Source organism: Orcinus orca, chromosome 16, assembly GCF_937001465.1.
Source record: "Orcinus orca chromosome 16, mOrcOrc1.1, whole genome shotgun sequence".
NCBI lineage: Eukaryota > Metazoa > Chordata > Mammalia > Artiodactyla > Delphinidae > Orcinus > Orcinus orca.
The window spans coordinates 16,573,819-16,592,631 of NC_064574.1; the positions used below are offsets into that span (position 1 = coordinate 16,573,819).

Here is an 18,813-nt window from a genome sequence, read left to right on the forward strand (position 1 = left end):
GATTGCCTATTTAGGACTTAATGTTTTTTGAAAGAAAAATAAATAACTCGTCTTATTTAAAGCCTTGTTACCAGCAGCCAAAGCAAATCCTAGCTGACCAGTCTACTCAGTGTCCATTCCTCCTAGTCACAGAAAAACTTTCTTCCTAACAGACACGCAATTCTGTTCCTGATTGGCCTAAAGATAATTTCATCCCCCTCGTAAATAACTTGTTTAAGAACCAGGCCGAAGCCAATAAGGCATGGCGTTGCCCTGGTGACAGGAAGTGGTTCAGGAATGGGCACATGACCCAATTCAGGCCAATGACATTGTAGGATGAGTATGGGGGGTGGGGGGTTCTGAGAAAATTCTCATTCTTAGCAGATCAGAGGAAGTAAGGATCTTTCTACCGCTTTGGTAGGTGCCGTACATGGATCTGGGGCCCAGAACTGCTGCCCATATTTTGCTGCTGGCCTGAGGATGAAGCCAACACCCCAGGGAGGACTCAACCAAGAGATTCACAGGGCAAGCAGCCTGAGACAGTGGATTACATTAATGCTGAACTCTGTCCTACTTCTGGGGCAAGTACAAGTTATGTGAGCCAAAAAATATCCCCACTCTAGAGAGATCATCTTAGAGGCAATCGACTAGGTACTAAGTGTTATTAAAATATTGTGAGAAAGGCAAATGAGTGAGGTCTTCCCAAGGGGCATGCAAAGTTGGGCACTGGGTCCTTAATATTTCTGTGCCTTTTCCATACAGGCCTGATAAAGAAGTTATTATACAGTAAGTTACCAAATACTGAGTTATTTAGGAGAACTTTTTGTTCGTCTACAGGCTTTTCCAAAGAAGGTTACTGAATAAGTGCACGTTTCAAAGGTCTTATAAGAATCCTAACAGTTGGCAGATAATGTCAAGTACTGACTACCTGCCAGACCTTGTGCTGAGCCCTTTATCTCATGCAATCCTCACAAGAGATGAGGAACTCTCATTACATCCATTTTACAAGTGAGGAAATGCTGAAGCTTAGAAAGAAAGGTTAAGTAAAAAAAGAAGCAGACTCACAGACACAGACAACAAACTAGTGGTTACTAGTGGGGAGAGGGAAGGGGGAGAGGCAACACAGGGGCAGGGGGGAAAAGGGTTATTATGAAATTATATAAAATAATGTTTGTGAAACTTCTGAAAATTATAAAGCAATTTAGAATTTTTAGAAATTCATTCAATAAAACAATTAAAAGTTAGAATTTTTTTTAAAAGATGATCCTCCTATTCACATGCTAATCACATAAGGGCTTTTCGACAGTTATCAAGCAAAATAAAACATTTTTCAAACATTAAAAAAAAAAGAAAGAAAGGTTAAGTAACTTGTAGAAGAAAGTAGAAAGGGCCAAGATTTGAACTCATGTCCAAAGGACTCCAATGCCCCCTAACCATGCCTTTGTACTGCTTCCTTTGGACACATAAGAACACATCTATGATTTCCGTGAGACTGCACTATTTTTAAAATATTCTGTTCTCTTGACCCTCTAAGTATACTATACTCATCAGAACACAAGTCCCAACTTTTTGGTTTGGAAAAGATGGACATACATACCACATACAACAAGCAGAGATCATCAAGAACCACTGAATGTTAAACCCTATGCACACAAGAAAGCAATATAATTACATATGTTTAATTTGTGTTGCAAATTCAGATTAGATAACCAACTCTTCTTTTTCAAGTTTCCTTTTGGTGGTAAGTAGAAGCACATAGCAGGTAGGCTTGTGGAATTGGGAATGGGAGAAGAGAAGATAACTCACATTTAATAAGCCCCTTGTAGTGGTCTCATTTTATAATGGTTAACTCTCAAAGGACCTCATGAGATATTTCACAGATAAGGAAACCAAGACTACAAGACCTTGCCCGAGGTCACCGTGATCTGCCTGAAATCCAAGGTCTTGTTCTTCCCGCTATACAACTCTGCATTCCTACAAGTTCTAGCATTTTCGAAATACTGGCTGAAAGAGACCAATGGCTCTGAAGCCATAGGAAAGCTACACCATTTTTAGGAGCCTCTCTGGAAATACCATTTGAATTAAGTTTCAGTTACTTTCAGTCATAGTGCCTTCAGCTTGAATAGATTATCCATAAGAAAAGAACCTCAATTGAAAAGATCTAATGCCTCAGATTTTAACTTAAAAACCACAAGGAAGGCTTCCCTGGTGGCGCAGTGGTTGAGAGTCCGCCTGCCGATGCAGGGGACACGGGTTCGTGTCCTGGTCCGGGAAGATCCCACATGCCGCGGAGCGGCTGGGCCCCTGAGCCATGGCCGGCTGAGCCTGCGCGTCCAGAGCCTGTGCTCCGCAACGGGAGAGGCCACAACAGTGAGAGGCCCGCGTACCGCAAAAAAAAAAAAACCAACCCACAAGGAAACAGGTATTATGTTTTAGATAAACTAACTTATAATATATATAGTATTTATTTTCTTAGGCAGCAAAATACAATCAGTAAGCAGTAGAATGCTAGGCTTTGGTACAAGAGTTCAAACAGAAACACAGTCTAGTCCTAGAAGTACACTGGCTACAGAGAATCACTTTTTAAATAAATCACCCCAGCTGCCTCATATACGACTAAACAGCCTCATAATAAATTGTTTATGAAAACTTAGAAGTTATATTTTTAAATGACATTTGTATATGAAACCTTCATTCTCCAGGCAGTTGAGATGCCCAAATAGAGAATGTTACAGCCTAGAATTACTCTGATACAAGTAAAAATTAAATTAAAAACAAAAAAGAAACATTTTGCTCTGTTTCTTTGTTTACAAGGTATCATCTGCCTATATATCTCCCCCAAATCCTACCATCTTCAGAGCCACTCAACTAGGTGCTAATCTCTCTAATACTGGCAGGTATTAGCTGTCTCAAACCAAAAGAATCATTTTTTCAGTAAGAGGCGTGTGCCACCAGTCCATATGGAAGCCAAGGCAGCAGCTGAAAAATGAAACTGAGCAGGGGGTAGCAGGAATCCAAAAAGAAAACCAATCAACACTGTCAAACATATTTCAGAAATAACAGACACATAGATCAATGGAAGAGAATTGAGTTGAACTGCCCAGAAATAAACCCACACATATATGGTCAATTAATTTTATTCAAAGGAGTCAAGAATATACAATAGAAAAAAGATCGTGCCTTCAACAGTGTTGGGAAAACTGGGCAGCCGCATGCAGAAGAATAAACCTTGACCACTTCTTACACCATATACAAAAATCAACTCAAAATGGATTAAAGACTTGAACGTAAGACCTGAAAGCATAAAACTCCTAGAAGAAAACAAGGAGGGGTAACCTCCTTGATATCAGTCTTGGCAAAGACTGGATCTGACACCAAAAACAAAGGCAACAAAAGCAAAAATAAACATGTGGGACTACATCAAACTGAAAAGCTCTGTACAGCAACGGAAACCATCAAAAAAATGAAAAGGCAACCTACAGAATGGGAGAAAATATTTGCAAATCACATACCTGATAAGGGGTTAATTTCCAAGATATATAAAGAACTCATGCAATGCAAAGAAAAACAAACAATCTGACTAAAAAAAACTGTCAGAGGACTTGAATAGACATTTTCCCAAGGAAGGCATACAAATGGCCAACAGGTACCTGAAAAGGTGCTCAACATCACTAATCATCAGGGAAATGCAAATCAAAACCACAATGATATCACCTCACACTTGTTAAGACCGCTTTTCTCAAAAAGACAACAGATTACAAGTGCTGACAAGGACGTGGAAAAATGGGAACACTTGGGCACTGTTGGTGGTATGGAAAGCAGCGTGGAAGTTTCTCAAAAAATTAAAAACAGAACTACCATATGACCCAGCAATTCCACTTCTGGGTATTTGCCCAAAGGAAATGAAATCTCTATTTTGGAAAATCATCTGCATCCCCATGTTCACGGCAGCATTATTTACAATAGCCAAGACATGGAAACAACCTAAGTGTCCATCGACAGATGAATGGATAAAGAAAATATGGTGTGTGTATACATATACACACACACAATGAAATACTAGTCAGCCATAAAAAGGAAACACTGTCATTTAAAACAACATGGATTACAGAGTGAAGTAAGTCAGAAAGAGAAAAACAAATACCTTATGCTAACACATATATATAGACTCTAAAAAAAAAAAAGGTTCTGAAAAACCTAGGGGCAGCACAGGAATAACGATGCAGATGTAGAGAATGGACTTGAGGACACGGGGAGGGGGAAGGGTAAGCTGGGAAGAAGTGAGACAGTGGCATGGACATATATACACTACCAAATGTAAAACAGATAGCTAGTGGGAAGCAGCTGCATAGCACAGGGAGATCAGCTCATCAGCTCGGTGCTTTGTGACCACCTAGAGGGGTGGGATAGGGAGGGTGGGAGGGAGATGCAAGAGGGAGGAGATATGGGGATATATGTATATGTATAGCCGGTTCACTTTGTTATAAAGCAAAAACTAAAAACAAAACAAAAAACATGGATGAATCTTGAGGGCATTATGCTAAGCGAAATAAGTCAGACAGAAGACAAATACTGTATGATCTCACTTATATGTGGAATCCAAAAAGAAGACCAAACCCATAGATACAGAGAACAGACTGGTGGTTGCCAGTTGCCAGAGACAGGTGGCAGGGGTCGGGGGCAGGGGTAGATAGGTGAAATGGGTGAAGGTAATCAAAAGGTACAAACTTCCAGTTATAAGACTAGTAAGTCCTGGGGATATAATGTATAGCATGGTGACTAGTAAAAATAACGTATTTGTATATTTGAAATTTGTTAAGAGAGTAAATCTTAAAAGTTTTCATTACAAGAAAAAAAAATTGTAACTATGTGCGGTGATGTTTGTTAACTAAACTTGTGGTTAATCGTTTCATAATACATATATATATCAAATCATTATGTTGCACACCTAAAACTGATACAATGTCATATGTCAATTATATCCCGTATTTTAAAAATCCTTCTAATACTGTTTTAATCATTTAATCAATAAGGAGAGGTTAAAAATATACATAAATTAAGTTCATTATCAAAAAAGAAAGAAGAAAAAAATGAAAAAAAAAAGAAGAAAAATAATAATAATAGCAGCTAATATTTACTGAAGGGTTCCCATGAACAGGCACTATGTTAAGTGATTTAACTACATAGTCAATCCTTAGAACAACTCTATGCAGTAGGTACTATTATTAAAGAACTTACTCAACGCCATACATTTATTCAGAATATTACAATATTCAGAATACGGTAAAGCCTTGAAACTTTGCTCCCGCGTTTACTGGTTGATTCTGAGCAACAAACACTCTCTGATTCCAGTCTCCATTGCTTTAAAATGTTAACTGCACGACACAGTGCAACATCTGCATTTCCTAGGCCTCTGTGGCTGGTGTCACTAAATACCCCGCCCACTCATGTCCTAGCCAATCCTAATCAGGGCAGGAACAAATATTAGGACTACTTTTGTTACCACTGTGAGCCTGGGAGGAATGGCTGCCCTCACCCCACTCCCATGCCCCAGAAGCCAGCCAAGAGGCTGAGTCAGTTTCTCCACAGGCCCAGTCCTGACTTCTCTCCTCTTCCCAACCAACTCATACCGATGAGACTCCAGCATGCTTTCAATGATGTCAGTGTTGGCTGAAATCATCTACCCCACCTCAAGGGTAACAGACAATCGAAAGTATCTATATATGAAAATCCCTGGAGAGTTCACATTTCTCCATGTATTCAATCCAACTGGAATAGTAGAGGATTAGGTTATTGGGAGTAATGTAATTTTGGTTAACTGGTGGTCACCCAAAAAATCTTTTAAACGACATTCTAAAATGGATCAATGTACTGCACTATTTTGTAAGTAGTAGATTTGAACATAATTGAATGCTTGGCTGAGAAATTTGCTACATCTCAGGGTGGTCATCTAAACACTGGAACATGCCCGCAATGTGGAATACATTTTATACCATTGGCTTACACATACATAAAAAGGGCTGAAAAAAAGTTTTACAAAAGAAAGCATATTCTTAATATATGAGATATAATCTTTTTTCTGTTCTACTGGGGGTTTTTTCCCACTAAAAGAAAAAAATATGCTGGAACTCCTCTCCCAAATAATTCCTCTACCTACTAATTCCCAACCTACTGTAGGTAACAACCTATGGTTTGAAAAGCACTGGTACAAGCAGCCCTTCACAGTGTGGTTTTGCCAGCACATAAGACCAACCCAGAAAAGCAATGTTGTAAGTAACCAGTGTTGGACAGAACATACAGGCTGTTTTCTTAAAAAATATATATTAAGCTGAATTATTAACTGAGGGAATTTTCTCCACCTACCAGAGAGGAAAATACATGACAGTCGTGCAAAGGTTTCCTTTAATCAGGAGACAGTGGGATTTAACAGAGCACATGACTTGGCATCAGGAAAACCTGTATTCATTTTGCAACACCCCCCCCAATGAAATCGATCTTGGCAATGATAATTAACAGCTGCTAAAACCATTCTGTGAAAGGCTAATGAGAAACTTACAATGAAGGGATTGTTCCAACAAACACCTGAACCCAATGATCAATCTTAGTATCACATAAGGTGAGAGCCAACCTTTACTGCCTGCTGATGTACACAGCACCACCCATAAAGTACAATGGACAAAAAAATAAAGGCAATGGAGGAACACGTTAAAGGGATATAACCAGCCAAATCCAGAGTCGTTGTACAGGACAAATGACCTGATTTTTCAACAAATAAAGGGCAAGGGGGGGGCAGGGGGGGTGAAGAAGAGACGAAATTGCTAAAGATTCAAAGATTTACGAGACTATCACCCAGATGTAACAGGTGGTCCTTGTTTGGATCCCAATTCAAACAAACCAACTGTAAAAAGACATTTATGAGATAACTGAGGAAACTGAATACCAAACAGATACTAGGTAATATTTAGGAATTACTATGTTCATATTCTTAGGTGTGATTATAGGGAGAAAAAGGGGGTGAAAAAAACGCTTACCTCTTAGATGTATATTAAAGTATTTATAGATGAAATGATATGATGTCTAGGATTTTCTTTAATATAATCTAAGGTGGGGAGGGAGTGGAGGCTATAGATCAAATAAAACTGACCATATGTTGGTATCTGTTGAAGCTGGGGTATAAGGTATTATACCATGTTTGTACTTTTGTATATGTTTAAAACTTTCCATAATAAGAAGCTATAATATAAAAAGGAAATAAGAAAACCTGGATTCGAACTCCGGAATTCATTAGATGTAGGAGCTGGGAGGTTTCTTAAATCCTTTGATCTTCAATTTCCTCATCTGAAAACAGAAATGATAATCCCTATTGAAGAGTTACTGGGAGGAATGAAATGAGATCATGGGTTCACATCTTTTGGACATGCAGCTCTCATAAACTGCAAAACGCTTAAGAACATCAGCACGATAGTTAATTCCCTCTCTGCAATGCTCTGGAAGCAGAGACACATTACAGGTTTGTGGGAATAGAAATAGGTAATAAGCTGAATCCATTTTAACTCTCAACAATTTTTGTTTTGTAGTAATCCTTTAATAAGACACTGTTTACTTCACTGGCCCCTTTCTCCCCAAAGGAGAGTGTCAAAGATATTGCAATCAATTGCAGGTCTTGCTGCTCCCCTGGTGGCACAGTGGTTAAGAATCCACCTACCAATGCAGGAGACATGGGTTCGAGCCCTGGTCCGGGAAGATCCCACATGCCGCGGAGCAACTGAGCCCGGGCGCCACAACTACTGAGCCTGTGCTCTAGAGCCCGTGAGCCACAAGTACTGAAGCCGCGTGCCACAACTACTGAAGCTTGTGCGCCTAGAGCCTGTGCTCTGCAACAAGAGAAGCCATTGCAATGAGAAGCCCTCGCACTGCAATGAAGACTAGCCCCTGCTCGCCACAACTAGAGAAAGGCTGCGCACAGCACCAAAGACCCAACACAGCCAAAAATAAATAAATAAAATCTTTAAAAAAAAATTTGAAAGTCTCTAACTTGAGCTGTTTATATTTCTTGTTTACTTTCCCAATTATATTTCCCCTGCTAAAGGTAGAAAGTAATTTTCAGGAGACTGTGTTAAGATACAACTGAATGCAATTAGGAATCAAGGTAATCTAAATAGGACTTTGTTTAAAATATTCCAGGTGCTTTGAGAAGAATAGATTTGCATCTTCCAGCATTAATGCTTCATCTCAAATAAAAGGAAATTAACAAAGGTTCAAGTCTAAGTAACACAAAGGGAAATCTGTCACTATCTGGCTTCAGCTTGCAGAATGGGTTGGCGAGAGCCAGGGTGATCTTTCTATAATGCGAATCTGATTAAGTCATTTCCCTTCCTTTCAATGGTTTCCCTCTGCTTCCAGGAAAGAGTCCAAACTCCTGAACAAAAAGGCTCAGGTGGCTCTCCAGCCTTATTTCCTCCCTCCTCCCCCAGTCTAAGCCCCTTCTCCCTACAGGCCCCCAAGGCTTCATCCTCCACTCCTTTCTCCCTTACCTCTTAGTTGTCAAGTCCTGTTGATTCTCCTGAAATGTCTCTCAAATCTGCCCACTCCATTCCATTCCTGCTGCCACTGCCCTAGACCAGGCCCTTTTTTTTTAACTTTTACTCCCCCATCTCCCTAAATAGGTTGCTTTTTCCAATTATGAAAGCCATTCATGCTCATAAAAAAGAAAAATAAGGCAATAAGGAAAGGAATAAAAGTCTCCCCATGATCTCAGGACACAGACATAAAGAACTTATCTTTCTGGCACATTCATGTTTGTAGCAGCATTATTCAAAATAGCCAAAAGGGGAAAGCAACCCAAATGTCCATCTATGGAATGGATAAACAAAATGTGTTCATAAATACAATGTAGGTACAAAATGTGTATATCCACACATGGAATGTTATTTAGCCTTAAAAAGGAAGGAAATTCTGACACATGCTACAACATACACAAACCTTGAGGACATGATGTTAAGTGAAAAAAGCCAATCGCAAAAAGACAAGTACTGTATGATTCCACTTATATGAAGTATCCAGAGTGGCCAAATCCATAGAAACAGAAAGTAGAATGGCAGTTGCCAGGAGCTAGGGGGAGGGGGAAACGTGGAGTTGTTTTTTTGTTTGATTTTTTTTGTGTGGTACACGGGCCTCTCACTGTTGTGGCCTCTCCCGTTGCGGAGCACAGGCTCCGGACGCGCAGGCTCAGCGGCCATGGCTCATGGGCCCAGCCGCTCTGCGGCATGCGGGATCTTCCCGGACCGGGGCACGAACCCCTGTCCCCTGCATCGGCAGGCGGACTCTCAACCACTGCGCTACCAGGGAAGCCCCCGTGGAGTTGTTTTAATGGGTATAAAGTTTCAGTTCCACAAGATGAAAAAGTTCTGGAGGTTGACTGCACAACACTGTGAATATCCTTAACACTTAAAAACGGTTATGATAAGTTTATGGGTATTTGACCACAATTAAAAATAAAAAATTGTTTTAAACAACTCATCTTTCTAGACATTTTTCCTATAAATATGTATACACTTAAAAAAAAAATAGAAACATATGGTCATCTGTTTTTCACACCTAACCATATGATGTAAACATCCTTCTCATATATATGGCTCCCGCCTCCTTTATAACAGCTGATAGTACCCATCATATAACTGCATCATGATTTAACCAGTCGGCTTTCAGTTTTTCAATATTATAAAAACATCACAGTCAACAAGTTTGCATATTTTCTCATCATGTCCATAACAGACATCTGGTTTTTTTACATGCCTTTTTTTCTGGTATCTATACCCCGATTTTCCCAAGGCAAAAATACCTCCTCTTCAGACAAACACCCATCCTGACCCATACCTCCAAACCTCCAGCCAACTCTTATTCTATCTGACTAGCTAGGCACATTTATTTTAAAGTTTATTCCTAGGTATTTATTTTTCATGTTGCTATTGTCATTTCACCTACAATTCCATCTTCTTACTATTGCTTTTTGTCTCTCTTGTAGCTTATTTTTAACTCAATTCTCTTGAATTTTCTCAGCAGATAATCATATCAGAGGCAGACAATCGTATCATTTAGGTAGCGATTAAGAGCAAAAGCTCTGGCTCAGGCAGGCCTGGATTCAAATCCTGTGTGACCTTGGTTAAGCATTTTTTACCTCCATTTCCTCATCCATCAGCTAGGAATTACACTAGAGGCTATCTCCCAGGGTTGATGTAAAGATCACGTTTTCAACTGAGACTGCATGGAGAGTGCTTAACACAATGTTAGTTCAATAAATGTCTCCTATCTGTTGAGAAAGAAAATAGAACTTTCTCTCCATGCTTACATCTTTTACTTATTTCTTCTGGTTGCATTACACAGGTGTGCTCCTTTTCAGCAATTACCTTGCTTCCCACGTCTCCAAAACTAAACAAAACAAAACAAAAAAGCCGTCATCAGACTCTTTGTAAAGGATCTGTACTGTGGATCGCATCCACTCTCACATTCGCTGGAAAGTTGTGCCATTGATCTTCCCCTTCATCTCCTGTATTTTCTGTCTCTCCCTCACTACTGGCTGTTTGCCATCAGCATTTAAATCTGCTTGTGTCTCTCTCCTGCTTCAAACAACTTCACCTGATTCCCCAATTGCTCTCCAGCCTTCTCGCTTCTCTTCACAGCCAAACTTCTTGGAGCTGCCTACACTTTGCCTTTACTTTCTCACATCCCACTCTGTCCTCATCCCACTGACATATTACATTGAACCTTTGGAACCTGCCGATATTATAGATTCCACCCCCATCATTTCACCAAATCTGCTCAACTGGGTCTTCAGTGACCTCTATATTTACTTATGCAAAAGGCACATTTTAACGTTTAACTTCTTTCACTTGAAATCTCAGCAGCATTCAGCAAAGTGGACCTCTTCCTTGGGCTTTCATTACTACACTCTCCTAGTTTTCCTCCCACTTCTCTGGCCATTTCTTCTTGGTGTAGTTCTAAGTGAATGGTTCTGCCTAGAGTGTACAAGATAGTGGCCCTGAATGACCTGGGCCTTCAAAAGAAAAAAGAAAAAACTCCCTGGATGGGTCTCTTCCAATACTGATTCAGTTCCAGTTGTACTGGACTGCTTTCGTCTCCATGAATGTACCTTTAATGTCTGGAATACATGCCATGAGGGCAGGAACCTGATTCCTTACTACTTACACAGTGCCTGGCACATAACAGGTGCTCAGTTAATATTTTTTTGAATCCCCATAAATGAAGAGCTGCAATATGAAAAACAGACTGGAGAAGTGATGAGACCAAGAAAGAACAAAAAAAATCCTGATCTTTTGAACACCATACCTCTGATCACGCAACACACACTCACTGCCTGATTTAAATCCTTTGGTGCTCCCCACTAACCCCCATGACAAAGTCCAAACTCAGGAGGAGATACAAGTAAAGTCTTTCTTCTATAAGAAGAGCACCTGCTTATCTCTCAAACACACCGAGCCAGATCACTTCCACTTCCCGGAATCTGTCTCTAAACAGGCTATGAAATCCCTGCAGATGCCCAAGAAGCCTGCACTCTCTCCCCAAGACCTTGCACTGGCCGTTCTCTCTGCCTAGAACACTATGCACTCCACCGGCTTCATCTTCCGGCCAATACAGAGGCAGCCTTCATGTCTCATTTTGGAAGTCATCTTCTTTTGGAAACTCTCTTTGACCATCCTCCCCAACCTCATCTCCGGAAATCTGGGTTAACTGCCTTCTCTGTGCATTCACAGTCCCCTGTATGTCCAAAATCATAGCTGGAACCACAATGAGTTCCTATTTATACCTTAAATCTGTGGAGTTCCCTGAAGACAAGATGTCTCATTCACTTTTTTACCCCTGGCAATTAGCCCAGGCCCTGATACACAACACATGCTCAATGATGGACCTCCTTGTAGTAGTAGTAGTAACAACGAAAGCTCCCAAGGCTTACCTGCAAGGATTTGAAATATATTATTTGCTTTGTAATAAGCTTCTAAGATAGGTGCTATCATTATCCCCATTCTGCAGATGGGAAAACTGATGGACAAAGAAGTTAATCCTCTCTGGCCCCAGAAGAGTCGCACAGACGCACATTTTCTGCAATTCTGAGTTATTCCTCGACCCCAAATAAGAAGAGCTTTAAAAAAAAAAACTTTCGAATCACGCCAATGGCCCCCAAATATAATAAACAGACCAAAGCGCTGGATGGGTAAAGGGCAAGAGGGGGCGCAGCCCTGGCGCCAAGGGTGGGGGGAGCGGATAAAGGTCAGGCCCCGTCTCCTTCCCGGGAGTCCCCAGCGGCCCAGCCCCTCGCCCGCTGAGACGAGTCGACGCCGGGAACCGCGCGTTAAGACCGCGACTGCCCGCCCTGCCCCTGCTCACCTGCCGTCCCGCCGCCAGCCGAGCCCGGGCCGCTGGCCCGCAGCGCCTCCCCCGGGCTGCCTGGCGCCCGCCGAGCGCAGCGAAGCCCGTTGCCTTGGCGACTGGAGCTGCCGAACTCCCGCGGCTCGCGCTACGGCGGCTCGGAAGGGACCAGAAGGCCTCGCGGCCCCTTCCGCAGCCCCCTAGCGGGCGGAGGAGGGAAAAGCGGGCGGAGGAGGGAAAAGCGGGCGGAGGAGGGAAAAGCGGGCGGAGGAGGGGAAAGCGGGCGGAGGAGGGGAAAGCTGGCGGAAGTCCGGGTCCGGAGCGGAGGGGGACCCGGGTGGGGTTGGCAGTCTCAAACTTGGCCCGGAGGGACGGGAGAAGGAAGGAAGCTTTGGGGGAAAGGGGGACAGCCAGGCCGGGGGAGAACTTGGGCTTCATATCCTGCCTGTGCCTCAGTTTCTCTGTCAGCTGAGATGGAGAGTATTCCGGGAGATGACGGAGCCGCAGGCGGAAGCTTGCTAGACTGGGAATATTTAAAGACGTGAAAATTGATGTGGGAAGGGTGGCACATGCCTCTCCCTCTTTAATTTCCAAAACGGTGGTGGGACAAAGAATTTTTTAAAAAAAACTAGAAAAAGAAACCAAAAAAAAACTTGTTTCTTTGGGCTCATGGTGAGAATTCGATCACCAGATTTAATTTCAATATGAGAAATAATGTACTTTAACTCGTGACTAGCAGTTACACTTCCTGGAATAATCCTGCAGATAATCTTGGAACATGAGCATAAAGAATATTCATTGTTGCATTGTTTGTAACAGCAAAAGGGCTGAGACCAGTCTAAACGTCCATCAGTAACAGATTAATTATGGTACATCTGTAAAATGGATTACCAGAGAAAGAATTAAGAGGGACTGAGGTAGATACAGATACAGTTTCCATATAGACCTAGCTTCAAGCTATGCATATAGCTGTTGACTAAAAAAAAAAAAAAGCACAACCTAAAAGTTGAGAATTATGTTTTATTTGGCTGGACACAGCCTCTCAGACAGCTCTGAGAGACTGCTCCAAAGAAACGAGGGAGGAGTCAGAATATATTTGAGTTTTTGCAACAAAGATTACTGTTAATTAAAGAAAAACGTATCTCAAGTTGAGGAATTTAGCACTTTTCTGTGTATGGGAAGATGCAAGAGTCTGGCCTCACTGAAATCATTCCTTTGATATGCACCTTAACCATCTAGGGCCAGTATCCTGCTTTTCTCCATCCTGAATCCCCCAGGGCGCACAGCTGGGGGTGACTGCAGTAGCTGAGGTTTGGCAGCCCGTTGGTCTCCATCCTGAGTTCCTTCAGGCCTCGCTATCTGGGGTGTCTGTAGTGGTTTGATGGCTGCAGCATCCTTTGTTTACTGTTATGTGTCACCTACAAATTGGCACTTGCCACCTGCCTCTACAAGGATTAAATTATGAGTTGCTGCAGCTGCTGACCTTCAACACCCATTGAAAGGAGTTCAGGGTGGAGATCAGGAAGGAGGCACTCTGTGCTCTAGGAAAAACTGTCAGAACAGGTCTTCAGATGGTTACTTTTTTTTTTTTTTTTTTGCGGTACGCGGGCCTCTCACTGTTGTGGCCTCTCCCGTTGCGGAGCACAGGCTCCGGACGCGCAGGCCCAGCGGCCATGGCTCACCGGCCCAGCCGCTCCACGGCACGTGGGATCTTCCCGGGCCGGGGCACGAACCCGTGTCCCCTGCATCGGCAGGCGGACTCTCAACCACTGCGCCACCAGGGAAGCCCCAGATGGTTATATATATTTTAAGAGAAGATTTTATGAGTCCAATTCTTACATTTCCTCTTATCTAGAAAAGCACTAAAATCTTTCATGGTGATGTCTGCTTCTCGTGACTAGCAGCAACCTTCTGCAAAAATGTGTGCTTGACTGCATGTACCCCCCCTTCACCAAAATCACATACACAGTGACCTCCCCCCCTACCTCTTTGGAGCCGTTTCTCAGAGCTATCTGAAATGCTGTCTCCCGGGCTATAGTCCTCATTTTGCCCCAAATAAAACTTAACTCACAACTCTCGTGTTGTGCATTTTTTTTCAGTCGACATATGGCAGGCAACATTTTTCACTTCACACAGCGATAGTCTCCTAACTAGCCCTGTCTTTGCTTCTACTCTAACTTCCAACCCTGCCCCAGTCTCTTCTCCACCCAGGAACCAAAACGATCCTTTAAAAATGTGAACATGGGGCTTCCCTGGTGGCGCAGTGGTTGGGAGTCCGCCTGCCGATGCAGGGGACACGGGTTCGTGCCCCGGTCCGGGAAGATCCCACATGCCGCGGAGCAGCTAGGCCCGTGAGCCATGGCTGCTGAGCCTGCGCATCTGGAGCCTGTGCTCCGCAACAGGGGAGGCCACAACAGTGAGAGGTCCGCGTACCGCAAAAAAAAAAAAAAAAAAATGTGAACATGATCACATCCTTCCCCTGCTCAAAACCTTTAAGTGTGCTGAACAAAATCTAGAGTTACCATGATCAACAGACCCCGTCCGCCTCCAAATGAACTACCTCCCTGGATAGCTGTCCAATCCCATCTCTCACCGTTTTCCCTCTTGTCCATGCTCCAGCCACCCTGGCTTCGTGGTTTTTAAGTTAAGCATACTTCTATCTCAGGGCCTTTCCTCTTGCTGTTCCACATTGGGACCACTCTTCCTCCAGATGTCCCCATGACTTCCTCACTTCCTTCACATCTCTGCTCAAATGTCAGGTCTTCAAAAAGACCTGCCCTGCCTATTTAAAATAGCAGACCCCACCAACTCTGTCTTCTATTCTCCTGGTTTATTTTTCTTCGCAGCTCTTGTCAGTATCTGATGGAATTTTATACATTTATTTGTTGCCTGTCTCTTTTTGTTCCCAGTGAGTTTAAGGTTCTTGCCTCGTTGTGAAAGAATTTGGAGACAAAGCAGGGAGGTTAAGAAAGTAAAGTGAGAATTTATTTAAGCAAGAATCCACTCTTAGGGGCTTCCCTGGTGGCGCAACTCCATCTTCCCGAGGGGAGGAGGGATTTTTGTCCTTATTTAGTTTAGATCAGAAGTGTCATGGCGTTGGTGCATGATGGGTACTTCTAATCTGCTAATTTAATAAGGCTAATTTTATTGTAATGAGAGTGTAATGAGCAACAGGTTACATTCGGATGCAGGAGATTCCTGCCTTTCCTCACCTTTCTTTGTCTGCTTCCAGGACACTTATCACCCAAAATGTGTGGTTTCCTGTTAGTCTGGAGGTTCCTGCTTTTCTCTGTCTGACCATGGACTCCTGCTGTTTACAAGATGCCTGACTTCCTCCCACCTGGCCCCTGCCCCTGTTTCTCTGCTCATACCTAGCTACCTGCCTGCTCTAACATTTTCACTACAGCATAAACTCTTTTAAGGACAAGCATTTCGCTGTTCCCTGCTGTTCTCTCATCACTGGGAACAGTGCCTGGCACATAGTAAGAGCTTGGTAAATATTTCTTGAATGAATGAATACGTGATGTGATATAAGCAATGTACAACACCACGTGGTTGGAACGCTACAACAGGTAAACGGGGAGTGGCAGGTAATACATACACAGCTGGCATATGCATACAAGAACTCTGGAAAGAGATTTGGGAGATGGCAGGGGGCGGGGGGAGTAAGCTAATACATTTTCACTGTATGTACTTGAGAAATAAAATACTGCCTGCCATCTCAGTAAACAAAGGATCTAGCTACTACATTACAGCCTCCCGTAGGACAGTGAACCCTGAGGGAACTCAGGAAGGAAACAAAGAATGCCTGCCATCTAGTAGTCATCAGACTGCAGCCACTCCCAGCGGTGCAGCTTGAGGAATCTCAGCATGAGAAAACACAGGATATGCACCCAGATAGCTGAGGTGCATATCAAAGGAATGATTTCAGTGAGCCCAAACTCTGGCATCTTGCCATACATAGAAAGTGCTAAATTCCTTAACTTGAGATATCTAGTTTTCTTTTACTAAGAGTAGCCTTTTGTTCCGACTACCTTGGTTGTGTTGCAAAAACTCCTATCTGTCCTGGCTTCCCCCTTTCCTCTTTGGAACAGTTTTCTCAGCCTTTATCTGAGATGCTGTCTCCTGGGCTTTAAGTCCTAAGAATGTCTGCCGAATAAAACATAACTCTCAACTTTTAGGTTGTGTATTTTTTTTTCAGTCGACATTCTTTTATGCAGTATTTTAAAAAAATCAAGTTCTAGTAATTGCAATGAGACAAGAAAAATGAAATGTTTAAGTATTAGAAAAAAAGAATAACATTGTTTATAGATGACATGATTGTTTATATAGAAATTACAAAAAATTCTATATACACATTATTAAAGTTAATATAAGTTTGCAAGTTTGCTGAATACTAAGTCAATATACAAAATCAATTATATTTCTATATATCAGCTACAAATAGAAAATTAAATTTTAAAAGATAACCTCTAAATGGACTTGAGGACACAGGGAGGGGGAAGGGTAAGCTGGGACGAAGTGAGAGAGTGGCACTGACATATATACACTACCAAATGTAAAACAGATAGTAGTGGGAAGCAGTAGCATAGCGCAGGGAGATCAGCTCAGTGCTTTGAGACCACCTTGAGGGGTGGAATATGGAGGGTGGGAGGGAGACGCAAGAGGGAGGGGATATGGGGATATACATATGCATACAGTGGATTCACTTTGTTATAGAGCAGAAACTAACACAACATTATAAAGCAATTATACTCCAAAAAGATGTTGAAAAAGAAATAGAGAATCCAGTTTAAAATGGGCAGAGAAACTGAACAGTTTTCCAAAGTAGACAAAAAAATAATTAACAGTTACATTAAAAAGTGCTCAAGATCACTAATCATCAGAACACAAAACCAAAATGAGATATCACCTCACCTTTCAGAGTGGCTATCATGCAGACAAGTGATAACAAGTGCTGGCAAGGATGTGGAGAAAAGGAAATAAAGCTATCATATGTTCCAGCAACCCCACTATGGATACATATCCTAAGGAAATAAAAATAGGGTGTTGAAGATATATCTTCATTCCCAAGTTCATTGCAGCATTATTCACAATAGCCAAATTATGAAAACAACCTAAGTTTCTCTGAAGGGATGAATGGATAAAGAAGATGTGGCATACATACATAGAATGAAATACTGTTCAGCTATAAGAAAGAAGGAAATCTTGCCACTTTCAACAACTTGGATGGACCTTGAGGATACTATGCCAAGTGAAATATGCCAGACAAAGAAAGACAAATAATGAATGGTATCATTTATATGTGGCATCGAAAAAAAAAAAAAGGTCAAACTCATAGAAACAGAGTCAGATGTGGGCTGGAGGATGAAGGAATTAGGGAGTGGTTGGTTAATGCATACACACTTTCAGCTATAAGAAGAAAAAGTCTGAGTATCTAATGAAAACATGGTGACTATAGTTTATCACACTGTATTGTGTAATTGAAAATTGCTATGAGGACAGAGTTTAAATGTTCTGAACAACAACAAAAAGATAAATGTGTGAGTTGAAATATCCGTTAATTAACCAGATCGGAGGAATCCTTTCACAATATATAGACATCAAATCATCACGATGTATACTTTAAATATCTTAAAATTTTATATGTCAATTATACCTCAATAAAACTGTAATAAAAATTAACACATTAACCTAAAAAAAAATCAAGTACATGGGTTACCTTTTGAAACAATATATAGGAGTGTAAGTGATCAGATCATTCCACCCCCAAATATGCCACTTTGGCATAAGGATTACCTCCAGCTGAAGACACCTGAGGAGTAGACACAGAAAAGGTCTCTGCCCTCCCTCTATGAATTTCCCTTTGTGACGGTGTTCCCCCATCTCCTCTCTACCAGGAGGGGCAAAATTTAATCACAGGAGACAACTCTAGATAGACTCTCATCGGTGAGAGGAATCTACAAAACAAACCTTCCTAAAACAACTCTTGTCTTCCATTAGTTTCTCCCATATATTTACCTTCCTACAGGCTGGCCCCTAAAAGCCATAAACCCCTTTCCTTTGTCTTATCACTTCTCTACAAATTTAAATTGTATCTTTGTCAGAATGGTATAAAAGCCTCCAAGCCTAGCTGGCCCAATCACTAAACCTAAGAGGTTCGGGGGAAACTTTTCCTTCCCTCCAGGGGGGAAAACAACCTAGTTTTGACTGTATGAATATGGGCGGGGCTGCTCCGTGTGACAGTGAGCTCTGCCCCCCGCCCCCCCCCACCGCCCCCCCACCCCGTGCTCCCAGAACAGATGTTGCTGAGGGATTCTTACAGGAGGAGGTGGGAAATTGGAGCAGAGGATCTCAAAGATCCTCTCCCCCACCTCTGCCACCTAGACAAGGCACACTTAACCACTTAGGGTCAGAAACACTGAGAGAAGGGCAGGGTCCCACATTTGG

The 18,813-nt window shown here is 42.1% G+C and overlaps 1 protein-coding gene across 10 annotated transcripts in view; it reads right to left on the bottom strand.

Moving 5' to 3' along the window:
- PKIG (cAMP-dependent protein kinase inhibitor gamma) overlaps window positions 1–18,813 on the bottom strand; it is a 111,373-nt gene that overhangs the window by 91,355 nt on the left and 1,205 nt on the right. For 2 of the 10 annotated variants that reach the window (XR_007471963.1, XM_033433780.2), the window contains exons 1-2: window positions 12,382–12,528; window positions 7,241–7,317 (exon numbers count right to left, since the gene is read on the bottom strand). The exons of 2 other annotated variants lie outside the window; for them this stretch is intronic. The gene's annotated coding sequence lies outside the window, so the exon portion shown is untranslated. Of the gene's footprint in view, window positions 1–7,123; window positions 7,144–7,240; window positions 7,318–10,327; window positions 10,408–12,381; window positions 12,532–18,813 lie in introns of those variants that run through there. 6 more of the 10 variants (XM_049698717.1, XM_049698715.1, XM_049698713.1 and 3 more) reach the window with 6 other exon arrangements.